This window comes from Mustela putorius, unplaced genomic scaffold (assembly GCF_011764305.1).
Source record: "Mustela putorius furo isolate JIRA1106 unplaced genomic scaffold, ASM1176430v1.1 tig00000827_pilon_pilon_pilon, whole genome shotgun sequence".
NCBI classification, from domain to species: Eukaryota; Metazoa; Chordata; class Mammalia; order Carnivora; family Mustelidae; genus Mustela; species Mustela putorius.
In genome coordinates this window covers 4766408-4785196 of record NW_025421489.1, presented here as the reverse complement: position 1 = coordinate 4785196, position 18789 = coordinate 4766408, and the positions used below count along the sequence as shown (strand labels likewise).

The following is an 18789-nucleotide window of genomic DNA, read 5'->3' as shown; positions in this document are numbered from 1 at the left end:
AGATATGCCACTTTTAATTTACCCATTCGTTAGCTGATAGACATTTGGATTACATCTACTTGTTGTTATTATAAATAATGCTGCTAAGAATAGTCTCTCAATTTTTATTTATCTGAGAATGTCTTCATTTCTCCTTCATTTTTGAAGGTCTGTATTGCTGGATAAAGAATTCTTGGCTGACCATCTTTTCTTTCAGCACTTTGAATATATCATCCCACTGGCTTCTGGATTTCATGGTCTACAATAAATATTTAGCTGTTAGTCTTATTGATGATCCATCATCTGTGACACATTGCTTCTTTCTTATTGTTTTCAAGATTGTTTTTTTTGTCTGAGGCTTTAAATCACTTTGGTTATGATATGTCTCAATGCCTATCTTTTCGAATTTTGTCTCCGTGGAATTTGTGTAGCATCTTGGATGTATAGATTGTTCTTCATCAAATTTTGGAAAAAATTGGCCATAATTTCTTATATTATATTTTTTGTCCCCTTTTCTCTATCTCCTTGTGGGATTCTCATTATGCATATGTTGGTATACTTAGTGGTATCCCACATCTTTCAGTTTGTGTTGATTTTCCTTCATTCTTTTTCCTTTCTGTTTTTCAGGCTAGATCAAATGAACTGATTTATTTCCAAGTTCACAGATTCTTCTGTCAGCTCAAATCTTTTGTTAACTCTCTGAAGCGAATTCATTTCAATTACTGTACTTTTCAACTTTGGAATTTCTACTTGGTTCTCTTTTTAATAATTAACATTTCTTAATTGATACTCTTTACTTAGTGAGCCATCATTCTCATACTTTTCCTTTAGTTTTTGACACAATTTTCTCTAGTTCTTTGAGTATATTTAAAAACAGATGATTTAAAGGCTTTGTCAAGTAGTCCAGCATCCGTGCTTCCTCAGGGAAAACTTCCATTGACTAATGTTTTTCTCTGTGTATTGGCCATACTTTCTTGTTTCTTTTCATATCTCATAATTTTTGGTTAAAAATTGGAATTTTAAATTTCATAAGTGACAAATCTAGAAATCAGGTTTCCCTTCACTCCCCAGGGGTTTTTTGTGGCTGTTTGTTGTTGCTGCTATTTGTTTTGTAGTGTGTCCTGAATTAATTCTCTAAGGTCTATATGCTTTTTCATGAATGGACACAGAAACCACTACTTGGTTATCTTATTAGGTAGTACAATGTATAGGTATTTGTTAAATGCTGGGGACCAATAAAGTCTGCCAGCTTCTGCATGCAAGCTGAAACATGCCTTCAATGTTCAGGGAGACAGATTACTACTCTACTTTAGTCTTTACTTTCTGCTTTCACAGAGCCTCATGGTTAACCAGAAGTGAGAGTTTAGGGCCTTCTCAGGTCTTTGCCGGGTATGCACACAGTCCTACGCATGCATGTGTCTTTCCAGATTCCCAGGAATATTTTCCAAAGCCTTTATAGACATCTCATTTCCCAGATTTTCCTTTTAAGTGTTTTGGTGAACTGTTGCAACTGCCATTACCACCCCAGACAGCAGTGATATTAAACAATTGCCACTGACTGTTTTCTACAAATAGTCCTGGGGAAAATGCTGTTCACACTATGTGAGCTTTGTGTCAGGTCAAATAAAGACAAACCTTGTGAGTGGGATTTTCTAGGGAACTGCCAGGCAGGTCACCTAATGACAGCTATCTGAAAATGGGGCTTTGGGGGCACTCCAATACTCTGTCCCTTCCATTGCCTGCTAGGCTGTTGTCTGTTACCATGATTGCAGGTCTGTTTGTTTTCAAGTCTAGACTGGAACTGGAGGGAGAAAGAGGGGAAAAGAGTAAGTTAAAATGAAACAAAACTCACTGTCTTTACCATAATTCAGTGTTTTTCTTGAATGACACTCCTCAAATTGTTGCAAGCCTTTGGTTAATTTCCAGAGTTCTGAAAGGTTTATTTTGACCATTTTTGCTAGTATTTTTGTTGCTTTCATGACAGAGTGAATTTTCAGAGGAACTTCCTCTGCCAATCCTGAAGGGCTTTTTGGTTCCTAATATTATTTTATTTTGAGATAATTTTATATTCATATAAAATTGTTGTAGAGAATGATAAAAAAGATATCAATACTTTTCTCCCCGTGATAACATCTTGCATAACCGGAGTATGATATCTTATCTAGGAAATTGATACTACTATAATCTACTGATCTTATTCAGATTTTACCATTTACATGAACTCATTTGTGTTCATGTGCACGTGTGTGTATTTAGTTCTGTGCAACTTTATCACATATGTAGATCTTTGTGATCACCATCATAGCTATGATACCTAGCAGTTCTATCACTGGGATCCCTCATGCTATCTCTTCATAGCCACAGTCACATCACCCCTTCTACCCCCCCAGTCACCACTTCTAAGATTTGGCAACCACTAATCTATTCTTCATGCCTATAATTTTGTCATGTGAAAAGTGTCAGAGTATGTCCCACAATGAAATATTATTCAGCAATAAAAAGAAGTAAAGTATCGACACATGCCATAACATGGATGAAACTTATAAACATCCTAAATGAAAGAAGCCAACCACAAAGGACCACATTCTGGATGACTGCACTTAAATGAAGTGTCCAAAGTAGACAAATCTAGAGACAGAAAGTGAATTAGCCCTTGGCTAGGGCTGGGTGGAATGGCAGGGGTGGAGGGAGAGTGGTTGGTGACGGCTAAAAGGTGCAGAGTTTCTTTTGGGGGGTAATGAAAATGTTCTCAGAGTGAAGGTGGTTATGGTTGTTCAAATTTGTAAATATCCTGGAAACCACTGAATTGTACACTTTTAGTGAGTGAATTGTATGGCATGTGAATTATATATTAATAAATCTGTGAAATAAGAGAATGCTACAGGGGTGCCTGGGTGGCTCAGTTAGTTAAGCATCTGCCTTCCGCTCAGGTCCTTATACTAGGGTCCTGGGATTGAGCCCTGCATTGGGCTCCCTGCTCAGCGAGAATTTGCTTCTCCCTCTGCCCCATCCCCCACTTGTGCTATCTCTCTCTCTCTCTCAAATAAATAAATAAAATCTTTTAAAAAAAGAGAATGCTATGTAAATGGAATCGTACAATATGAAACCCCCACCCTACCCCCCTGTGACTGGTTCTATTATTGTTAAACAGAAGTTTGGTCCCAAGGAAAATATCTGTTTCCAGAAGTAGTAGATATACAAAATATATACAGTATAGAAAAGTGTGTATAAAGATATAATAGCTGGACACAACAAGAGGTAATGGGGCATAATCAAAAAGGAGAGAATTAATCCTTGCTCTTTGAGGAGTCTGGGCAGCATTACCATTCACATACAAAAGTAATTTAAGTGGATCTCTTTTCCAGTCTACTCCAAGGATGGAATTTCTCAACTCTTTCTGAGCTGAAAATGGAAGGATAAAAACAAGCTGTTTCAGCTCAATTCAGATAAGATAGGTTTTTATTGGAAAAGAAATCCAGCAGCAATGACAGCAATACATAAACACACTGAGCATTACAATATCAGTTGCTTCTAGATTCCCAGATAAAAATTATGGAAGAGAGCCTCTCTGTACTTGGCACAGAGATTGAACACTCTCCTTTCATTGTACACTAGATCATTACAAAGCTTTCTACTAGGGAAACTATGTTTGTAGACCTTATATAATTCTTCTCTGATCGAAATAAAATGACTTGTTCATTTATGGAATGCTGTCCCTTGATCAGTGTTATCATGATTTTTCACCATTGGCAGTCAGTAGAAGTAAACTTGATTTGGTCTACAAATCACTGTATCATACAGTTTCAAAGCTAGAAATTTGGGAATTAAAATTTTAAAAAAGAACACCTAAGAGCAAATGCTTTAATAACCTCAAAGTAACAAGAACTCTCAATTTCCTGAAATACACAGCTTATTTGCATGTATTTAATCCCTCTTTGAGAAAGAGAGTTAGAGAAGGAATGAGGAATGGAGAGAGGGATTGGGGCTGGGAGGGAAAAAGTGAGGGAGAGGAACAGAGATAGGGAGGGAGAGAGATTGAGCTGTCAAAAGTTACTGCGATTCTTCTGACTCTGGGTTCTCTTCCATTGTGTATAACACTTTCACTGTAGAACAAATCTACATGAGTAATTAATCTTTAACTGGCTGAACAAACTCTTCCACAGGGCCATACCTTCTCTGACATTAGAGAAATTAACTACAAATAGACATATTTCACAAGTGCAGCATTTCATAAATGTTAGGGTAGAGTTCATTCTCTAAACCTGGGGTTGGTAAACTTCTGCAAAGGACCAGACTCCAAATATGTTTGGCTTTGTGGGCCAAGAGGTCTCTGTTGCAAATAGTCAACTCTGCCACTGTAGCATGAACATAGCCATAGGCACTATGTAATGGAACAAGGGTGACTGTTCCAAAAATATTTATGAACACTAAAACTTGAATTTCATATGATTTTCAACTGTCAAGAAATACTTTTTTGTTGATATTAAAAAAAAAAATTCTTAGGCTTACAAGCTGCACAAAAACAGATGAAGGGCCAGATTTGGCCTGTGGGGCTTAGTTTTCCAATCATAGTCTTAAGTAATAGAAGAGTAGAAACATCAAGTCTCCCATGAAGAGATGGGTGTATTGGATTGAGTATTGGATTTGCCATTCCCTAGTTGTGTGACCTTAGATAAGTTATCTGACATGCTTAAAATCGTGTATGGTAATAAGTATTCCATAGAATTGTGAAAATTAAGTGAAGTACCATATGCATGTTTAGCATATGCAAGGTCACAGTGAGTAGAATTACTACTATAATGAAAGACTTTAGGAGTGCCACAAAGCCTTCATTTTCTCCAAACCTCTGTCCTACACTGAAATTTATAGCAGGATTTTTTTTTCATTTATTTATTTTCAGCATAACAGTATCATTATTTTTTCACCACACCCAATGCTCCATGCAATCCGTGCCCTCTATAATACCCACCACCTGGTACCCTGGATTTTTTTTTTTTTTATTATTAAGACAGCATAAATCAGGCCCAATCTTACAGTCATCCTGGAGTCCTTTCTCTCTCACCTTTCCCATTCAATTAATCAGTAAATCACATCTGCTCCACACTAGAAATTTTTAAAAAAATTTTTATTTATTTTTTTCTCAGCATACTATGGACTCTGAAAAACAATCTGAGGGTTTTGAAGGGGCGGGGGGTGGGAGGTTGGGGGAACCAGGTGGTGGGCATGGATTGCATGGAGCACTGGGTGTGGTGCAAAAAACAATGAATACTGTTACGTGGAAAAGAAATAAAAAATTAAAAAAGAAAAAAAAAGAAACACACACACACACACACAAATTATTTATTTTTAAAATTTCTTTTCAGTGTTCCAGAATTCATTGTTTATGAACCACACCCAGTGCTCCATGCAATATGTGCCCTCCATAATACCCACAACCAGGCTTACCCAACCTCCTACCCCCTGCCTCTCAAAAACGCTCAGATTGTTTTTCAGAGTACACCGTCTCTCATGTCCACGCTAGAAATTTATCTAGAATTTGACCACTTCTCTACAGCGATCCATGCCATAGTCAACTTTCACCTCATCTTTCTGCTCTGATACTTGCCCCCAGATGGCAGCATTTTTCACAGAGGTGCTTTTAAAATATATTCTCCAATCACTTCATTCCCCTGCTCAAATGTCTCTGATCATTCACTCCTAGGAAAATTCTAGGTTCTTACCAAATAAGCCCTCAGATCTCCTACACTCTTCCCTTTACTCCCTCAGCTCCAACCATAATGGCCTTACTATTCTTCAAATATGCCAATCTCGCTCCTTTTTCCCACCTAATATTTGTTGGTATTTCTTTCTGGAATATTCCTTCCCCAGATAACCAAGTGTTTTCAATTTTACTACTTCTTTCAGGTCTGTGCCCAAATACAACATTGTTGGAAATGCATTCTGTTACTCCTTAATTCTATTTTCTTACTTGGTGATTGCACTACTACCTCCTGTTATATTTCATATTTATTTGTAGGTTGAATCCCTCCTCCATGGGAATGTAAACTTACAAAAGCAGACTTTGCACATCTTGTTCACAATTATATCCTCAGTGTGCAGAACATTACCTGGCACAGAGTAGTTTCAAATCTGTTAAGTGAATAAATAAATGAACTTTGGCTACTCTAAAAGATTTTGAAAAATGAGAGCTTTTGAGTATTGTTCTTACATTGATTTAGAATACATGTTTGAAACTGATGGCTACTGGATGGAGGGATGGGTTAAATGGTTGATGGGCATTAAGGAGGGCACTTGTATGAGCACGGGGTGTTGTATGTAAGTGGTGAATCACTAAATTCTACACCTAAAACTAATATTAACTGTATGCTAACTAACTGGAATTTAAATAAAAACTTGGAAAAACTTAAACATAAAAACATATAAATAATAGGAGTTTAATGAGAGTGAAGTTAATTTCTTTATTATCTAGGATTCTGGAGGTAGGTGTTTCAGGGCAATTCTCTATGAGGTGGTCCAGGTGACCAAGCTTCCCCTACTTTGTTGCTCATGATCTCAAAAGAGTATTGTCTTTTTGTCTGAATGGTCCAAGGTAGCTCTTCTTTGAATGTATGTTCTAAGCAAGAGGAGGGAGGAAGGAGGAGGAAGTCCACACATAGACTTTACTTAAGGACACTTTCTATAAATCATACAAAACATTTCCATTCACTTCTCTTTTAAAATTTAATCACATGGAGCCTGCTTCTCCCTCTACATCTGTCTACCACTCCTCCTGCTTGTGCCCTCTCTCTCTCTCCTCTCTGTCAAGTAAATAAATAAAATATTTTTAAAAATTTTTAAAAAGCTATTTTAAGATAACTGAGACATTTTCCTAAATTTTCTCCTAAAAAAAAAAAAAAATAGAGTAGAGTCAAGATGGCGGAGAAGTAGCAGGCTGAGACTACTTCAGCTAGCCGGAGATCAGCTAGATAGCTTATCTAAAGATTGCAAACACCTGAAAATCCATCGGCAGATCGAAGAGAAGAAGAACAGCAATTCTGGAAACAGAAAAACAACCACTTTCTGAAAGGTAGGACCGGCGGAGAAGTGAATCCAAAGCGACGGGAAGATAGACCCCGGGGGGAGGGGCAGGCTCCCAGCAAGCGGCGGAGCAACGGAGCACAAAATCAGGACTTTTAAAAGTCCGTTCCGCTGAGGGACATCGCTCCAGAGGCTAAACCGGGGCGAATCCCACGCGGGGTCAGCGTGGCCTCAGGTCCCGCAGGGTCACAGAAGGATCGGGGGTGTCTGAGTGTCGCAGAGCTTGCAGGTATTGGAACGGGAAAGCCAGCTACAGAGACAGAGCTGACAGTAAGCTCACAGCTAGGTGTTACCTTGAACCGGTCGCAGGCTCGGAGGTCAGGCAGACGGGAGTAACTGGGCGCTGTTCTCTGAGGGCGCACTGAGGAGTGGGGCCCTGGGCTCTCGGCTCCTCCGGGCCGGAGACCAGGAGGCCGCCATTTGTATTCCCGTCCTCCGGAACTCTACGGAAAGCGCTCAGGGAACAAAAGCTCCTGAAAGCAAACCCAAGCGGATTACTCACCCCGGCCCCTGATAAGGGCAGTGCAATTCTGCCTGGGGCAAAGACACTTGAGAATCACTACAATAGGCCCCTCCCCCAGAAGATCAACAAGAAATCCAGCTGAGACCAAGTACACATACCAAGGAGTGCGGTTTCAATACCAAGGAGAGCAGCAGAATTCCAGAGGAGAAAGCAAAGCATGGAACTCACGGCTTTTTCCCTGTGATTTTGTTTAGTCTTGCAGTTAATTTTTTTTCTTTTTCATTTTTTGTTTTTTTCCTCACCTTCTGGTTAAATTTTTTTTAACTTTTTACCTTTTTCTTTTTTAACGTTTTTTAACTAGTTTATCTAATATATATATTTTTTCTTTTTTATATTTTTCTTATTTGTTTTCTTTTTTTAAAATTCTTTTCTTTTCTTTTTTCTTCTTTCTTCCTTTTTGAACCTCTTTTTATCCCCTTTCTCCCCCCTCACGATTAGGGATCTCTTCTAATTTGGTTAAAGCATATTTTCCTGGGGTTGTTACCACCATTTTAGTATTTTACTTGCTCCTTCATATACCCTTATCTGGACAAAATGACAAGATGGAAAAATTCAACACAAAAAAAAGAACAAGAGGCAGTACCGAAGGCGAGGGACCTAATCAATACAGACATTGGTAATATGTCAGATCTAGAGTTCAGAATGATAATTCTCAAGGTTCTAGCTGGGCTCGAAAAAGGCATGGAAGATATTAGAGAAACCCTCTCGAGAGATATAAAAGCCCTTTCTGGAGAAATAAAAGAACTAAAATCTAACCAAGTTGAAATCAAAAAAGCTATTAATGAGGTGCAATCAAAAATGGAGGCTCTAACTGCTAGGATAAATGAGGCAGAAGAAAGAATTAGTGATATAGAAGACCAAATGACAGAGAATAAAGAAGCTGAGCAAAAGAGGGACAAACAGCTACTGGACCATGAGGGGAGAATTCAAGAGATAAGTGACACCATAAGATGAAACAACATTAGAATAATTGGGATTCCAGAAGAAGAAGAAAGAGAGAGGGGAGCAGAAGGTATACTGGAGAGAATTACTGGGGAGAATTTTCCCCAATATGGCAAAGGGAACGAGCATCAAAATTCAGGAGGTTCAGAGAACGCCCCTCAAAATCAATAAGAATAGGCCCACACCCTGTCACCTAATAGTAAAATTTACAAGTCTCAGTGACAAAGAGAAAATCCTGAAAGCAGCCCGGGAAAAGAAGTCTGTAACATACAATGCTAAAAACATTAGATTGGCAGCTGACTTATCCACAGAGACCTGGCAGGCCAGAAAGAGCTGGCATGATATTTTCAGAGCACTAAACGAGAAAAACATGCAGCCAAGAATACTATATCCAGCTAGGCTATCATTGACAATAGAAGGAGAGATTAAAAGCTTCCAGGACAAACAAAAACTGAAAGAATTTGCAAACACCAAACCAGCTCTACAGGAAATCTTGAAAGGGGTCCTCTAAGCAAAGAGAGAGCCTACAAGTGGTAGATCAGAAAGGAACAGAGACCATATACAGTAACAGTCACCTTACAGGCAATACAATGGCACTAAATTCATATCTCTCAATAGTTACCTTGAATGTTAATGGGCTAAATGCCCCTGTCAAAAGACACAGAGTATCAGAATGGATAAAAAAACAAAACCCATCTATATGTTGCCTATAAGAAACTCATTTTAAGCCCGAAGACACCTCCAGATTTAAAGTGAGGGGGTGGAAAAGAATTTACCATGCTAATGGACATCAGAAGAAAGCAGGAGTTTCAATCCTTATATCATATCAATTAGATTTTAAGCCAAAGACTATAATAAGAGACAAGGAAGGACACTATATCATACTCAAAGGGTCTGTCCAACAAGAAGATTTAACAATTTTCAATATCTATGCCCCCAACGTGGGAGCAGCCAACTCTATAAACCAATTAATAACAAAATCAAAGAAACACATCAACAATAATACAATAATAGTAGGGGACTTTAACACTCCCCTCACTGAAATGGACAGATCATCCAAGCAAAAGATCAGCAAGGAAATAAAGGCCTTAAACGACACACTGGACCAGATGGACATCACAGATATATTCAGAACATTTCATCCCAAAGCAACAGAATACACATTCTTCTCTAGTGCACATGGAACATTCTCCAGAATAGATCACATCCTCGGTCCTAAATCAGGACTCAACTGGTATCAAAAGATTGGGATTATTCCCTGCATATTTTCAGACCACAATGCTCTAAAGCTAGAACTCAACCACAAAAGGAAGTTTGGAAAGAACCTAAATACATGGAGACTAAACAGCATCCTTCTAAAGAATGAATGGGTCAACCGGGAAATTAAAGAAGAATTGAAAAAAATCATGGAAACAAATGATAATGAAAATACAACGGTTCAAAATCTGTGGGACACAACAAAGGCAGTCCTGAGAGGAAAATATATAGCGGTACAAGCCTTTCTCAAGAAACAAGAAAGGTCTCAGGTACACAACCTAACCCTACACCTAAAGGAGCTGGAGAAAGAACAAGAAAGAAACCCTAAGCCCAGCAGGAGAAGAGAAATCATAAAGATCAGAGCAGAAATCAATGAAATAGAAACCAAAAAAACAATAGAACAAATCAACGAAACTAGGAGCTGGTTCTTTGAAAGAATTAATAAAATTGATAAACCCCTGGCCCGACTTATCAAAAAGAAAAGAGAAAGGACCCAAATAAATAAAATCATGAATGAAAGAGGAGAGATCACAACTAACACCAAAGAAATACAAACTATTATAAGAACATACTATGAGCAACTCTACACCAATAAATTTGACAATCTGGAAGAAATGGATGCGTTCCTAGAAACATATAAACTACCACAATTGAACCAGGAGAAATTGAAAGCCTGAACAGACCCATAACCAGTAAGGAGATTGAAACAGTCATTAAAAATCTCCAAACAAACAAAAGCCCAGGGCCAGACGGCTTCCTGGGGGAATTCTACCAAACATTTAAAGAAGAACTAATTCCTATTCTCCTGAAACTGTTCCAAAAAATAGAAATGGAAGGAAAACTTCCAAACTCATTTTATGAGGCCAGCATCACCTTGATCCCAAAACCAGACAAGGATCCCATCAAAAAAGAGAGCTATAGACCAAGATCCTTGATGAATGCAGATGCGAAAATACTCAACAAAATACTAGCCAATAGGATTCAACAGTACATTAAAAGGATTATTCACCACGACCAAGTGGGATTTATTCCAGGGCTGCAAGGTTGGTTCAACATCCGCAAATCAGTCAATGTGATACAACACATCAATAAAAGAAAGAACAAGAACCATATGATACTCTCAATAGATGCTGAAAAAGCATTTGACAAAGTACAGCATCCCTTCCTGATCAAAACTCTTCAAAGTGTAGGGATAGAGGGCACATACCTCAATATCATCAAAGCCATCTATGAAAAACCCACTGCAAATATCATTCTCAATGGAGAAAAACTGAAAGCTTTTCTGCTAAGGTCAGGAACACGGCAGGGATGTCCATTATCACCACTGCTATTCAACATAGTACTAGAGGTCCTAGCCTCAGCAATCAGACAACAAAAGGAAATTAAAGGCATCCAAATCGGCAAAGAAGAAGTCAAATTATCACTCTTTGCAGATGATATGATACTATATGTGGAAAACCCAAAAGACTCCACTCCAAAACTGCTAGAACTTATAGGAATTCAGTAAAGTGTCAGGATATAAAATCAATGCACAGAAATCAGTTGCATTTCTCTACACCAACAGCAAGACAGAAGAAAGAGAAATTAAGGAGTCAATCCCATTTACAATTGCATCCAAAACCATAAGATACCTAGGAATAAACCTAACCAAAGAGGCACAGAATCTATACTCAGAAAACTATAAAGTACTCATGAAAGAAATTGAGGAAGACACAAAGAAATGGAAAAATGTTCCATGCTCCTGGATTGGAAGGATAAATATTGTGAAAATGTCTATGCTACCTAAAGCAATCTACACATTTAATGCAATTCCTATCAAAGTACCATCCATCTTTTTCACAGAAATGGAACAAATAATTCTAAAATTTATATGGAACCAGAAAAGACCTCGAATAGCCAAAGGGATATTGAAAAAGAAAGCCAACGTTGGTGGCATCACAATTCCAGACTTCAAGCTCTATTACAAAGCTGTCATCATCAAGACAGCATGGTACTGGCACAAAAACAGACACATAGATCAATGGAACAGAATAGAGAGCCCAGAAATAGACCCTCAACTCTACGGTCAACTAATCTTCGACAAAGCAGGAAAGAATGTCCAATGGAAAAAAGACAGCCTCTTCAATAAATGGTGCTGGGAAATTTGGACAGCCACAAGCAGAAAAATGAAATTGGACCATTTCCTTACACCACACACAAAAATAGACTCAAAATGGATGAAGGACCTCAATGTGTGAAAGGAATCCATCAGAATCCTTGAGGAGAACACAGGCAGTAACCTCTTCGACCTCTGCCGCAGCAACATCTTCCTAGGAACAACGCCAAAGGCAAGGGAAGCAAGGGCAAAAATGAACTATTGGGATTTCATCAAGATCAAAAGCTTTTGCACAGCAAAAGAAACAGTTAACAAAATCAAAAGACAACTGACAGACTGGGAGAAGATATTTGCAAACAACATATCAGATAAAGGACTAGTGTCCAGAATCTATAAAGAACTTAGCAAACTCAACACCCAAAGAACAAATAATCCCATCAAGAAATGGGCAGAGGACATGAACAGACATTTCTGCAAAGAAGACATCCAGATGGCCAACAGACACATGAAAAAGTGCTCCACATCACTCGGCATCAGGGAAATACAAATCAAAACAATGAGATATCACCTCACACCAGTCAGAATGGCTAAAATCAACAAGTCACGAAATGACAGATGCTGGCGAGGATGTGGAGAAAGGGGAACCCTCCTCCACTGTTGGTGGGAATGCAAGCTGGTGCAGCCACTCTGGAAAACAGCATGGAGGTTCCTCAAAATGTTGAAAATAGAACTGCCCTATGACCCAGCAATTGCACTATTGGGTATTTACCCTAAAGATACAAACGTAGTGATCCAAAGGGGCACGTGCACCCGAATGTTTATAGCAGCAATGTCCACAATAGCCAAACTATGGAAAGAACCTAGATGTCCATCAACAGATGAATGGATCAAGAAGATGTGGTATATATACACAATGGAATACTATGCAGCCATCAAAAGAAATGAAATCTTGCCATTTGCGACAACATGGATGGAACTAGAGCGTATCATGCTTAGTGAAATAAGTCAAGCAGAGAAAGACAACTATCATATGATCTCCCTGATATGAGGAAGTGGTGATACAACATGGGGGCTTAAGTGGGTAGGAGAAGAATCAATGAAACAAGATGGGATTGGGAGGGAGACAAACCATAAGTGACTCTTAATCTCACAAAACAAACTGAGGGTTGCTGGGGCGAGGGGGTTTTGGAGAAGGGTGTGGGATTATGGACATTGGGGAGGGTATGTGCTTTTGTGAGTGTTGTGAAGTGTGTAAACCTGGTGATTCACAGACCTGTACCCCTGGGGATAAAAATATATGTTTATAAAAAATAAAAAATTATATTAAAAAATAATTGAAAGCATTATTAAGATAGGAGGCTTGGGGAAAAGTTTCAAAAAAATCCCTAAAAACTAATTTTAAAGGGCTGTGAAATCATAGATATATTTTGTGTGTTTGGGCCTATATATACTAGTCCCCCCACTACCTTTGGTTTTGCTTCCTGGGGTTTGTGTTACTTGCAGTTAGTTGCAGTCTGGAAGTAGATGATCTTTCTTCCAATGTATTGTCAGAAGGTCAGTAATAACCTAAGGGCATGTTGCAATGCCTGTGTCATTCACCTCATTTCATCTCATCATGTAGACGTTTTATCTCACATCATCTCAAGAAGAATGAGTACAGTGCAGAAAGATATTTTGTGAGACCACAGTCACCTAACTTTTTTTTTATGGTATATTGATTTGTTTTATTTTATTATTATTTATTGTTATTAATCTCGTACTGTGCCTAATTTATAAATTAAACTCAATGCTAAGTATGTACGCATAGGAAAAAATGAGGTTTATAGAGGTTCAGTACTATTCACAGTTTCGGACATCTACTGGGGGTTTTGGAATGCATCCTCTGTGCATAAAGGGGGACTACAGGAATGGGTACTTTACATGGAATCTCTCATCACATTTTTTTTTTTACATTTTTTTCTGCCTCTCATCACATACTTTAACGTTCATTGCACATAAAAATTTAACTTGTCTGATCTACTCTCATATTCTTATCTTTCAAATTTTGAGAGTAAGGTACAAAGGAGGAACGATGTTCTATGATGAGTAACAAAGTTATGACACACTTGTTCTAAAAGACATAGCTCAGAGATTGTACTCTGTTATCCAACATTCTTGTAATTCCGTACATCATCATAACAACAAACAAAAAGCTTTTGTAACATTAGCTACAAAATACTTTTCCTGGTTTGTCCTTTGCAATCTTGAAAATAAATAAAATTTTATGGAAAAAAAATAGAGCAAGTGAGTGAGAGAGAAATACAAGTTTGTATTTTAAAATGTAATAATTTATTTTATTTGGACTTTATTTTTATTGATGTATAGTTACATCAGCCCAAACCTCTAGCACTGGAAACCAGGTATTAACATTTTTTATGTATTTTCTTTTCAGGTATTAACATTTTTAAAAACTTTCTGGGTTGATTCTAGTATGCAAACAATATTGAGCACAAATACTTTATTTAACCATAAAATAAAGTTACACACACACACACACACACAAAATAAAACTTAATCACATGACTATGCCCAAGGGCAGGAAGTGGGGAATATGTAGAGTTTATTCTGGGGGGCCATCTCCCCACCTAAAAATCAGTGCTATATTTCTGTAAGGGAAAGAGGGCAAATAAATATTGGGAGAAACTAGTCTTGCACAGTTCTCTATATTTTTCTTACCCTTGTTCCAGAAAATGTAGCCAAGTTGAGGAGGCTCTCCCTACAGCCCCGCTTCTTGGCCCAAGTGTTGGAGAACCAGTCTGGGCTATTGATATTCTTTGGCTAGAGTAAGATGCCAGTACACTGTCTTCTAGTTGAACCAAATTTATCAATTGAATTGATAATCATTTTTCTCAGATCTAGTTTCTAAGAAAATGAAAGCGTTTTCTGAATCTTTGAGACTACCCATCCTGGTTTCCACAACATGGTATCTGATATCCATTGAAATAGCCATTCAGGACCAGCTTAATGGATTTACGACCTGTCTAGAGATGCAGAGCCCTGCACTAGGCTAATGCTCTCTCATCTCCATCTTGAAATTCTTTATATTATCTTAGAATTTATCCTTTTGTAAGTGAAGTTCAAAGGGACAATGCAGCAGGTCTCTGAGAAGAGGTAGGTGGACATGTAACATGCAAGCAATTCCTTGCTACCCTGTCTATATATAGCATTGAAATGCCCATGAGGACAGAATTTCAGTGGACATGTGATGGAGAGGAATTCAGTGAGACTCAAAGCAAGTACAAGGTAAGTCCCCCCCTCCCCGCTTTTTATTTATTTGAGAGAGAGAGAGAAATAGAGAGAATATGAGTGGTGGAGAGGGGGCAGAATCAGAGAGAATGAAAGAGAGACTCCCCAGTGAGCAGGAAGCCCAACTCGGGGCTGGATCCCAGGACCCGGAGATAATGACCTGAGCCAAAGGTAGATGCTTAACTGACTGAGCTACCCAGGTGTCCACAAGGTAAGTGTCTTGACAGAGTGACAGGCAGCAACCCCTAGGTCCTTCTCCTTCCTTACTTATTAGTCCTTCCTTACTCATTAGTAAGCTAAAAGTAGAGAGTGTTGATAGAATATGCACTTATCAAGAAGTGAAGTAAAAAGTTGAGTTAATTTTATACAGTTTCTACCCTTGTGGTAAGAACAAAATATGTAGGCATGAGCAAACTTACAAAATACAAACTGTATGAATTCAATAATTCCTCACACAAATTAAGTACTCTCATATTTGCATTTAAAGCTAGCTATGCACACTATAAAGATGAACAGTAAAATTCACACTAATAATTATAAATTTTAATTTTTCTTTACATAAAAGACATGTTAAGTAGCAAATAAAAAGCACTATTACACATCAAGAGAAAGACCACAGAAGACCAAGAGATGAAATGGAAAATAACACAACCCTGTCCGTATCAAAGGGCATTTCACAGCCATGGTGTTACTCTTCCTTAAGTCTCTCTTCTTTTTATGGTCATTTCGTCCCCCATCTGAAATGCCTATGTGTCTCAAAGTTCTAGTGCCTTGAATTGAGAGCTGTTTTCAAATGTTCTGGCCATTCCCAAGCTCTGTAATACATCCAAATCCAGTAGTGTATTACCTTCCATCACTTTTTTGTTTCACCAGGAGTTTAATTGTTTATCTCTAGATGCAACATTTGTCCCATTTCCTTGCTTACTTTTCTATAGGATGATCATAATGGAAATATTTAAAACTATCAGATCTTTGTACAGGACATTCCATTTCCAAGTCTGAGCTATGAGCCTAATCATCCAGGGAAGGAGAAGCAGACAGGTACCATGCAGAGAGGCCATTATACAGCTTCATGTCCCAGGGATGACTTCTTTTTCTGAGGGCAGAGAGATAGAGGAGAGAGAGGGAGATGCAAGTGAGTGTGAGATAAATACCAGACTTTTTTAGAGAGAAAAGAACTTTATTATTTTATTATTATTTTTAAAGATTTTATTTATTTATTTGACACACAGAGATCACAAGTAGGCAGAGGAGCAGGCAGAGAGAGAGGAGGAAGAAGCAGGCTCCCTGCTGAGCAGAGAGCCTGATGTGGGGCTTGATCCCAGGACCCTGGGATCATGACCTGAGCCGAAGGCAGAGGCTTTAACCCACTGAGCCACCCAGGTGCCTGAGAACAGAACTTTAAAAATTAATTATATTATTTGTGAATATATAATAAGACCAATTATTACAAATTACCTGGGCAAGAAAGTCTTACCCTGATAGAAAATAAGGAAGGAAATCCTGCCTTTCCTGGCTATGGTAGTTTAAGAGAAGAAGGAAGGTTATGGAGGCAGGTCAAATATTCTAGGGCATTTATCTTAAGGTTTTCTAGAAAAGCATCCTAGTTGGAAGTAGGGAGACTCCACACTCTCTCTCTACCCCCCTATCCTTTGCCTTCCTTTCTCAGTGTGGACTCAAGAAAGTGATAAATCGCCTCAGCAGGGGTTAGCCCAAGTTCATTTCTCTTAAACTCTGGAAAATCTCAGCAATCCCTGAAAGTCTCATACCTTTGGCTGTCCAAGATTCTGCATGGATGAGGGTCCCAGGACTTGTAGCTACACGTATCAGAGCTTTGTTTCTCTTCTGGTGTGTTAGTGGGTAGGATAAGTAATGTAACCTTTATATTAAATATTCAGTTGTAATGTAACCTTATATTAAATATTCAGGAGAATACACTAGTAAGACTAGCAGGTTAGTAAGAGGGCTAAGTACGTTTGGAAATTGTTTTTAATAGATAATTGGTATGTTAAACAGTTATGTTGCTCACTGTAAGGCTGTTTCCATTCAAACAAATGAAGATTTTAATCTATTTTCCCTTTTTTTCTTCTACATGATTTTGAAAGTTACTCTGCCCTGAATTGGTTGTTGCTATTGAACTGTGCAGTAGATATTAGTCTGCAATACACACCTAAAATATAAGTTTAAGGAAGTCTGAATAGGGGCACCAGGGTAGCTCAGTAGTTAAGCGTCTGCCTTTGGCTCAAGTCATGATCCCAGAGCCCTGGGATCGAGCCCCACATTGGGCTGCCTGCTCAGCAGGGAGTCTGCTTCTTCCTTTCCACTCCCTCTGCTTGTGTTCCTTCTCTCGCTGTATCTCTGTCAAATCAATAAATAAAATCTTTAAAAAAATAAAAGAAAGTCTGCATATATTTTGATTTAAGCATGTAGTGAATGCTGTGGTGGGTGATTGAGGCAACCACCCCCTACCAACCACCCCCCAGCTCTCAGCTAAACCCTTTCTGGGAATTGCTCTTAGCCAAAAGGAGCCACTCTACCTTCCTTCCTGGAATAGTTCACAGTAGAGAACTGAAAATGTGGGTCCATCCTGACCAACACCCTTGCCTCCCAACACCCTTGCCTCAAGGCAGGACTATACAGGCCTTCTCAGCTCAGAGCTCCCTCTAGGACTGGACTACATTTCAGCTTCTCCCTCTGCTCAATCCTATTTCTTCCACTTCCCGACAGGTGTTGAGTCCTCATGGCACTCATCAGAAATTACCATATGTGTTTCTGTCAGAGTTCTTTCCCAGGGAAACTGACGTCCACCAGCTTTTGGAGACCCAGATTTGAAGAACCGTCCTATTAATATTTTAGTATTTTTATGTCACTCAGAGGACTATTTTATTTGCCTGATCTCAGGAAGAGATAATTTTTGGTTGATCTTTTTGTTTGTTTCACATCACAATAGAAGAGTATTTTTGGAAAATGTGAAAATAAATAAAACCCAGAACTCCTAGTTTTAAAATGTGTTGCCAGTGTAATCTTATATTTAGAAAATAAAAGATGTTATGTGTGTACTGTTTCTCTCTTTTATTAACTTTTAAAAACAAAGCAAAAAACATTAAGATAATGATTTGTTGAAGAAAAGAGACTGAACTAAAAATAAAGTAGAAGAATTGGTAGCAGTTGTCTGAACTTTATCACTCATCAAGTTCAATTATGGAAAATACTTCATATATAATAATATAATATATATAAGTATTATTTTCTAAGATTGTAAGGTTCTATCATGCTTTCTAAGTTAACTGCAAGTTGGGAAAGTATCTAGTGAAATACTGAAATACTGAGTATTTAAGGTCCTCTTTCTTCATACAAGTATATTTAATTTCACACTATATCATGAGGTAAGCATTATTATCCCAATTTTATAAGCAAGAGCACCACTTTCAGAAAAATTAAGTAGTTCTTCTAGATTACTGAAACAGTAGGTGGTGGAGTCTGAATTTAATTCAGCTTTGCCTCGTTTTAGGATTCTTGTCATGATCTAACTCTATAGTACGTTTCTAAACAAAAGAATAGCTGGATTGGACCACAGAGTCTGGTTCCAAATAAACAGTGGGAAAGAATGATGATTTTTCCTAGTTCAAAG

At 38.2% G+C, this 18789-nt stretch overlaps 1 long non-coding RNA gene across 2 annotated transcripts in view; it reads left to right on the top strand.

Annotated features, from left to right (window-relative positions):
- The window catches only part of LOC123393341, a 35868-nt gene extending 17719 nt beyond the window's left edge, over window positions 1-18149 (top strand). The window contains exons 3-4 of one of the 2 annotated variants that reach the window (XR_006608109.1): window positions 15077-15155; window positions 17886-18149. This is a non-coding gene — a long non-coding RNA (uncharacterized LOC123393341). Of the gene's footprint in view, window positions 1-15076; window positions 15299-17885 lie in introns of those variants that run through there. The other variant, XR_006608108.1, reaches the window with a different exon arrangement.
- Window positions 18150-18789: the final 640 nt, after the last annotated feature.